At 39.4% G+C, this 7647-nt stretch overlaps 1 long non-coding RNA gene across 1 annotated transcript in view; it reads right to left on the minus strand.

The window, feature by feature from the left end:
* Nucleotides 1-3741, minus strand: part of LOC118599193 — a 16519-nt gene extending 12778 nt beyond the window's left edge. The window contains exon 1 of the long non-coding RNA XR_004948491.1: nt 3640-3741. This is a non-coding gene — a long non-coding RNA (uncharacterized LOC118599193). The remainder of the gene's footprint in view (nt 1-3639) is intronic.
* Nucleotides 3742-7647: the final 3906 nt, after the last annotated feature.

Below are 7647 nucleotides of genomic sequence, written 5' to 3' on the forward strand. Positions count from 1 at the left end.
TTGCACATAATTTTCTTAATCCGTGGCGTCACCGTTGAGGTTCTTTCTTGGTCGTTCGGACCGAATAAAAGCCCAGCTAGAATAAACCGCGCTAATGCTAGCGCTAGCTTTCTGCTCAGTGACAAACACCGCAGAGCAGATGTTAGTGAAGGAGCTGTGGATGTAAACTTTAACCTGCCACAACATTTATAAAATAGATCAGGGGTCACCAACGCATCGCCCGCGGGCGCCAGGTCACCCGCGAGCTCCACATCAGTCGCCCGCAGGTCTCTTCTAAAAATAGCACAACTCACTTGTGAGCTGCTCGAAAATTTTATTTTATTGTGATGCCATTTTTTTAAATAACACCTCCCTTTAAAAAGAATTAAAAATTAAAACATCTTAAAAATAGATGTTCATTATTTCTGAGGCCAAAAACGGCCTGTCCCACTTTTTTTCTTTTTTTTTAATCGTTTTCTCCTTAACGAGATAATCAATAGTCGCATTTTCATTAACTCTGAAATTTCGCAAATTGGAATTTGGATAATAAATTCTCCTAATGGAAACACCACAATTTCGGAAAAAAAACTGTCATTTTTCGAAAAAAATTGCGCTTAGAGGAGGAAATAGACATTTTTCGCAAAACTGTAACGGAAACACTTTTTCCTAAATAAATGCGCTTCTCGGTATGAAGTGTCTGATCTGAGCGCCGCTGAGCCGGCGCACCAAGAGGTCCTGCAGCGTCAAAGCGCTTCAGAAATTGCGGGTCATACAGAATCGCGCAGCAGCTCCTCATTTCCTAATCGCTTCATCTACAGACGCACTTTTGCAGCTTGGAGCCTGAAGTCTCATGAGCGCGAGCGCCGTGACAGAAACTTGAATTTATGATGTCGTGTTTTCAGACAGAAAAAAGGTCCAGATGCTTATTTGCTGGTTTTTCTTTTAACCGCAGAACAAACTCCTCCCTCTCCTGAGTCTAGCTGCGCTGCACGCGCTGTGACGTCACCCACATGCTCCCTTTTAGTGAATGAAATAAAAAAAAATACTTGTTCTCGTTCATCGTGTTTTTAATGACTTATCGCGTGAATTGGTTTGTGCTTTATCGCAAAATTATAATTTATAATTTCATTTCGAAAGGTTTTTTTCTTATTCCTAGAATTTCCATAAAGTTTTGCGCGAATGTGTAATGGAAACGCAGCTAATAACAAAGAATGAGGCGTCCCTTCTCCCTTTGCCACATAGAGACACCGAGAATATTTGATTATTAGTCATCTTTAATGGAAACACAGATTACAACAAACAAAAACAAAAAAAACTCAAATTTTTCGAAAAAGAGTTATTGGGAGCTGGTTTTGGGGGCGTATTGAAATGGATGGATATTTTTCGTAATGGAATTTGACTTTTTTCTAATTAAATGCGCTTCTGAAGTGTCTGTCCGAGTACAGCACAGCGGGCGCCATGAGAGATCAGCGTCACAGCTGATCGTGCATCTCCTCTGTACACTGAAAAAACAAACTTTCTGCATCAGTAATATATACTTAATTATTCCTCATAATATTTACATAATAATTCAAATATTATGCAAATATATAGATTTTTCTAGTAAAGAAGTTAAGTTTACTTATTTTTTATATAATCAAATTGTTCTATTGTTTATTAGTAAGATATACTTTTTAAATTGTTGTAATCACTTTTGGAGCATTCATTACTATTATGTAAATTTTATTAGAGAAATTTATGTTTGCTCTATTTACTTGAGATTTGATAATAACCTTACTTGTGAACTTAAGTAAATTTTACTAGATTGTTGTTGGTAGTTTTTATATTCATAAATGCAGTAAAATTTAATCAAGAATTGTTAGTGCAAATTGTTACGAGGATTTTCTTAAGTAAATCTTATTAGTTATTTTTTTCAGTGTAAAATCAATAACCAAGATTTCCTCAACCCTTCATCTGTTGCCGCACCTCTGCAGGCTGAATACTTGTTCTGGACATTCTTTTACATACCACTAACCAGACTTCTGACTTGCATCTGAGACTGTCAATGGACTCGCTGCGCGAGCCAGCGCGGCACGCGCGCACCACACTGCTGTGACGTCACTCAAATGCTTCTTTTTAGTGAATCAAATAAAAAAAACACATATTGCCGTGTTCATAATGACTTATCGCATGAGTTGGTTTGTGTTTTATCGCATTATTATGAAACCGTATCATTGCGACACTGTTTTTTCTAAATTCCTAGAATTTGGTTAAAGTTTGATGTGTAATGGAAACAGAACCCAGGGCTGCTGAGTGTTTCTGCATGGTGCGTTCACTGAGCCCCGGATATCGGCAGTAAAACGAAGCAGTTTATCAGAGAAAACATAGAACACCGGCACTGATCCGGATATAATCGAGTGATTAAATAGCGTCGACGTTTTCTCTGAAAAACTGATTTGTTTTGCTGCGGGTTGTTTAAAAATGACAAAGTTTAGCGGACTGGGTTGGGCCGAGTGGCTGTTTGCTTATGTCCAGAGGTCAGTGAACGCACCGTGCGCAGATTCTTGCCTGCTGTGGGATCTGTCAGTCAACCTGTTCAGAGGTTTAAGGAAAATAAAGGGATGAGTGCATGAGACTGAATTAAAGCGTTTGAGGAGTGTAGATCCACTAATAATAGTTATAATTAATTAGTAATAATTAATTAATAATTAATTAATAAGTTATAATTTTGTTAAAAACATTTCATTTGGTCATTACCTCAAAATGTGACAAGATCTGTTGAGATTAATAAAGTTCTGAACATTGATATCTGTTTCCTAGCTTGTTGTCATTATTGATAATTATGCTAAGAAATCGGTGTCTTCATATTGAAGAGTATCATTATTATTATGTAGAACTAAAGGCAAACTAAGCAAATTTGTTATTTCAAACTGGTAGCCCTTCGTATGATTCAGTACCCATGAAGTAGCCCGCAGTTTCAAAAAGGTTGGTGACCCCTGATATAGATGTTACAGTGTCAGATGTTACAGATGTTATCAGCTCTGAATATAGCATTGTGCCTCAGCAGCACTTTAACAAGTAACTTTGATTTTGAATTTATAGATATTTTACATGACTGTCAGTTTTATTAAATATGTCTCCTCAATGTCGTAATAGTATCAACACATTCTGCTACATTTGTGAGGAGTACACACTTCTTAATCAGATGAATGCTCTTGTGAAGAAAGCTTATAATCTGTACTTTGACTAAAATTGGACATCAAGACAATGAATGGGCACCTCACATTTGTTGTGCAAAATGTGCCGTATGTCTGCGAGTTTGGCTAAAAGGCACTCCTCTTCACATTAAGTTGGGACTTATGAAAAATTTCGTGAAAGCAATGAGCAAAGAAGGTGTAGCTTTTCATCATCTAAGACAGATGTTCCCCAAAATATCAGATGGCAAAATAAAAGAGGGTATTTTTGTTGGTGCTCAGATCAGACATGTTGTGAGGGACAAGGAGTTTGAAGATCTGTTGGTTGGGGCAGAAAAGGTTGCATGGAAAGCATTCAAGGATGTCGGGGAGAATTTTTTGGGAAATGACAGAGCCCCACAATACGTTCAGCTGGTAGATAAACTTCTGAAAGCATATAAAACAATGAAGTGCAACATGTCACTCAAAATTCCTTTCCTCCACTCACATTTAGATTTCTTCCAAGAAAATCTCGGTGCTGTCAGTGACGAACATGGTGAAAGGTTTCACCAGGAAGCTGCTACGGTGGAAAAACGGTATCAGGGCAACTGGAATCCGTCCATGCTCGCTGATTATTGTCGGACACTGCAACGTGATGCACCAGACATTAAATACAAACGAAAATCAGGAGCAAAACAATTTAATTTTCATTCATTTATTATTGCATTGAAATATAACTATGAATAAATCAATATTGCATGTAAACGGTTCTATGCCTGTTTCTCAGAGTTCCTACGTGATGCAACAAAACCAAAACTATATTTGTGCACACCCACTAGGTAGGTATCACAATCAGCAAAAAATTTTCAGGAAGCAAAAATTTTCCAAAAAATTGTTGTGCAGTGTAATCAAGTCTCCATATAAATGCACCTGCTCTGTGACCGTTTCAGAGGTCCGTTTAAAGTGCAGAGAGTATCATGAAGAACAAGGAACACACCAGGCAGGTCTGAGATACTGTTGTGGAGAAGTTTAAAGCTGGATGTGGATACAAAAAGATTTCCCAAGCTTTAAACATCCCAAGGAGCACTGTGCAAGCAATAATATTGAAATGGAAGGAGGATCAGACCACTTCAAATCTACAAAGATTGGGCCGTCCATCTAAACGTTCAGCTCAAACAAAGGAGAAGACTGGTCAGAGATGCAGCCAAGAGGCCCATGATCACTCTGGATGAACTGCAGAGATCTACAGCTGAGGTGGGGGAGTCTGTCCATAGAACAACAATCAGTCATATACTGCACAAATCTGGCCTTTATGGAAGAGTGGCAAGAAGAAAGCCATTTCTTAAAGACATCCATAAAAAGAGTCGTTTAAAGTTTGCCACAAGCCACCTAGAGACACACCAAACATGCGGAAGAAGCTGCTCTGGTCAGATGAAACAAAAGTCAAACTTTTTGGCAACAATACAAAACGTTATGTTTGTAAAAGCAACACAGCTCATCACCCTGAACACACCATCCCCACTGTCAAACATGGTGGTGGCAACATCATGGTTTGGGCCTGCTTTTCTTCAGCAGGGACATTGCAGATGGTTCAAATTGATGGGAAGATGGATGGAGCCAAAAACAGGAGCATTCTGGAAGAAAACCTGATGGAGTCTGCAAAACACCTGAGGCTGGGAAGGAGATTTGTCTTCCAACAGGACAACCATCCAAAACAGAAAGCAAAATCTACAATGGAATGGTTAAAAAATAAACATATCCAGGTGTTAGAATGGCCAAGTCGAAGTCCGGACCTAAATCCAATCGAAAATCTGTGGAAAAAACTAAAAACTGCTGTTCACAAATTCTCTCCATCCAACCTCACTGAGCTCCAACTGTTTTGCAAAGAGGAATGGGCAAAAAAGTCATTCTCTCAATGTGCAAAACTGATAGACAAACCCCAAGCGACTTACAGCTGTAATCACAGCAAAAGGTGGCGCTACAAAATATTAACTTAAGGGGGCTGAATAATTTTGCACGCCCAATTGTTCAGTTTTTATTTGTTAAAAAAACTTTGAAATATCCAATAAATTTGGTTCCACTTCATGATTGTGTCCCACTTGATTCTTCACAAAAAATACAGTTTGATATTTTTATGTTTGAAGCCTGGAATGTGGCAAAAGGTTGAAAAGTTCAAGGGGGCCGAATACTTTCGCAAGGGACTGTAGATCAATGCTTGTAATTAGAGCTGTCAGGTGATTAAAATTTTTAATCACGATTAATCGCATTGTCCAGAGTTAACTCGAGATTAAACGCAAATTCATATGTGGCCTTTTTTAAGGAAAAAAAAGTGTGCTTCGTGGAATTTAGCAGTTCTACATTAATTATGAAAACAAGAATGACAAAATTAATAGTTTTCATCAGAAATACTTTATTTTGTTACATTGTATTGAGATAAACTTTCTTAACAATAAAAGGCTGCAACATAAAATGCCTAACAAAAGCCCAAGTGAAGGGCATTTTAAATTCAAAACTTCAATCTACGTTCAGTAAAATAAAATAAAAAACATCAAAAGTAACATTTCCATAACACTTTCATGATCATTTTTTGTCAGGACCAAATCTTTTCCTCCTCTGGTGAACTACAGTAATAAATGAAATAGAGATTTATCATTTCCAATGAACTTTTGTTTTTTAAAACATTAAATACTGAGAAAAGCGGGATACTCTGTGGATAGTTTGACAGTCTGTTACTGCCGCCGCGTTCTCTGGCTGCAGCTCGATGCAGCGACGTGTCCAGCGGAGCTCACGCCATGAATATGCCGGCAGACAGACCGCTATGCTGGGGCTGGATCACGCTTAAACCTCCAGAACATTTAAAACGTCCCCCGGTGCGCTTGCTGTTCGGAACGTCGGGGGTCCGCAGCTCTCGGGACGCGGCGCCGGACGCGAGGCGGTACCATCAGACGTGGTACTGGACGCGAACCGGAGCCGGGTTAGAGTGCAGGAGCTCTCCAGGTCCTAGCGCCGGCCGGTTTTAGCTAGCAGCTCGGTGTTTGGAGACCCGCCCGTGATCTAGTGAGAGCAGTCGGTGAGTTAGAGGGGGGATGCCCGCGCGCGCGGTACGGAAAGGCACGTATGAGAAAAATGATTCTTTTAGCCATTCATTTTATTTTTGGAATTTACTTTTGTTTTTTTGAAACATTTCCTTTTTTAATCTTTTTTAGAATTGTTTTGGTTTGTGGAATTTTATTTCGATTTCTAAAACTTGATGTTTTATATTATTTGATTTTTGTTTTTAATTGTCATTCAGATCTTTNTAGAGGGGGGACGCCCGCGCGGTATGGAAAGGCACGTATGAGAAAATCCGCGATTAATGCATCAAAAAAAAATTGTCGGCGTCAAGCACATGTCAGATTAACGCGTTTTTAACGCGACAAATCTGACAGCCCTAATTGAGACTCATTTAAATGTGATGCCCAGATTATAAAAAGTAGAAAAAGAAATTATTTCTTTTAATAAGATGCTGTATGCTTAGAAATGTTAGAGATTAGATCCTAACTTTAAACTGATACTCCATGAAAAAACGTTTTGACAAGTGTAACTTCATGTAATCATTTGTACTTTAATGATCCGTTTGAACGTAAATTAGTTCTGAGCATTTACTTCATATCTCAGTGATCCTGGTGCAGAACTTTGGTAACCATCTCATGAACTTGAGGCAGGATCCAGGTCAGGTGTACCAAGCTGTAGGTGTTATCCTATTGTGGTTTAGAAGTCGAAGGACTTGAGTTCCAAGAGGAAAACCATGGAGAAACTTTTGTACATAAAAACACAGACTGGCAACATAAACACAGACTATGACAGTGTTTTTCAACCAGTGTGCCGTGAGAGATGGTCTGGTGTGCAGTGAGAGATGGTCTGGTGTGCCGTGGGAAATTACCAATTTCCACATATTGTCAAGGTGTGGTGTAAAGAACAGCCAAGGTTAGCAGACCCAAGAGTGCAAAAAGAGTCTCTATATTTCTTAGAACAAAAGGAGCTTGATGATGAGGGTGAGCCTCTGGTCCACTGGGGCGTAGGCTTCTTGTGGCAGAATGGGGGGCAGAGTTCAGAAGTGATGGGTTAAATCCTTCCTCGTGGGTCCTAAGATTCAAACAGTCCACATCCAAAACAAAAGAGATCAAAACAGAAAGTGTCCTCAAAAACGGGCTTTGAAAATGACTCACAACTCAGGAGAGGACCAGGGGCTGAGACCAGGTGTTGGGAGCAGGAACAGACGTTGAGGCAATGAGATGATCCAGCAGTGAGTGGGGAGAAGGAGCACGCTTTTAAAGGCTGCAGCACAGGTGTATCCACTGACCTGCCAATGAGCACAGAGGAGGAAACTGGCAGAGCTGCAGCAGATCATGACACATATCTAAAACATTTATCATCACTATCAGCTCTGTGTTCATCCAAACGGCCCTGATTTAACACTGGATAGTTTGGAATATGCAAGATGGTAAAAGAATCATTTCTTTGATTCTATAAATGA

This window comes from Oryzias melastigma, linkage group LG9 (assembly GCF_002922805.2).
Source record: "Oryzias melastigma strain HK-1 linkage group LG9, ASM292280v2, whole genome shotgun sequence".
In the NCBI taxonomy this organism is placed as follows: domain Eukaryota; kingdom Metazoa; phylum Chordata; class Actinopteri; order Beloniformes; family Adrianichthyidae; genus Oryzias; species Oryzias melastigma.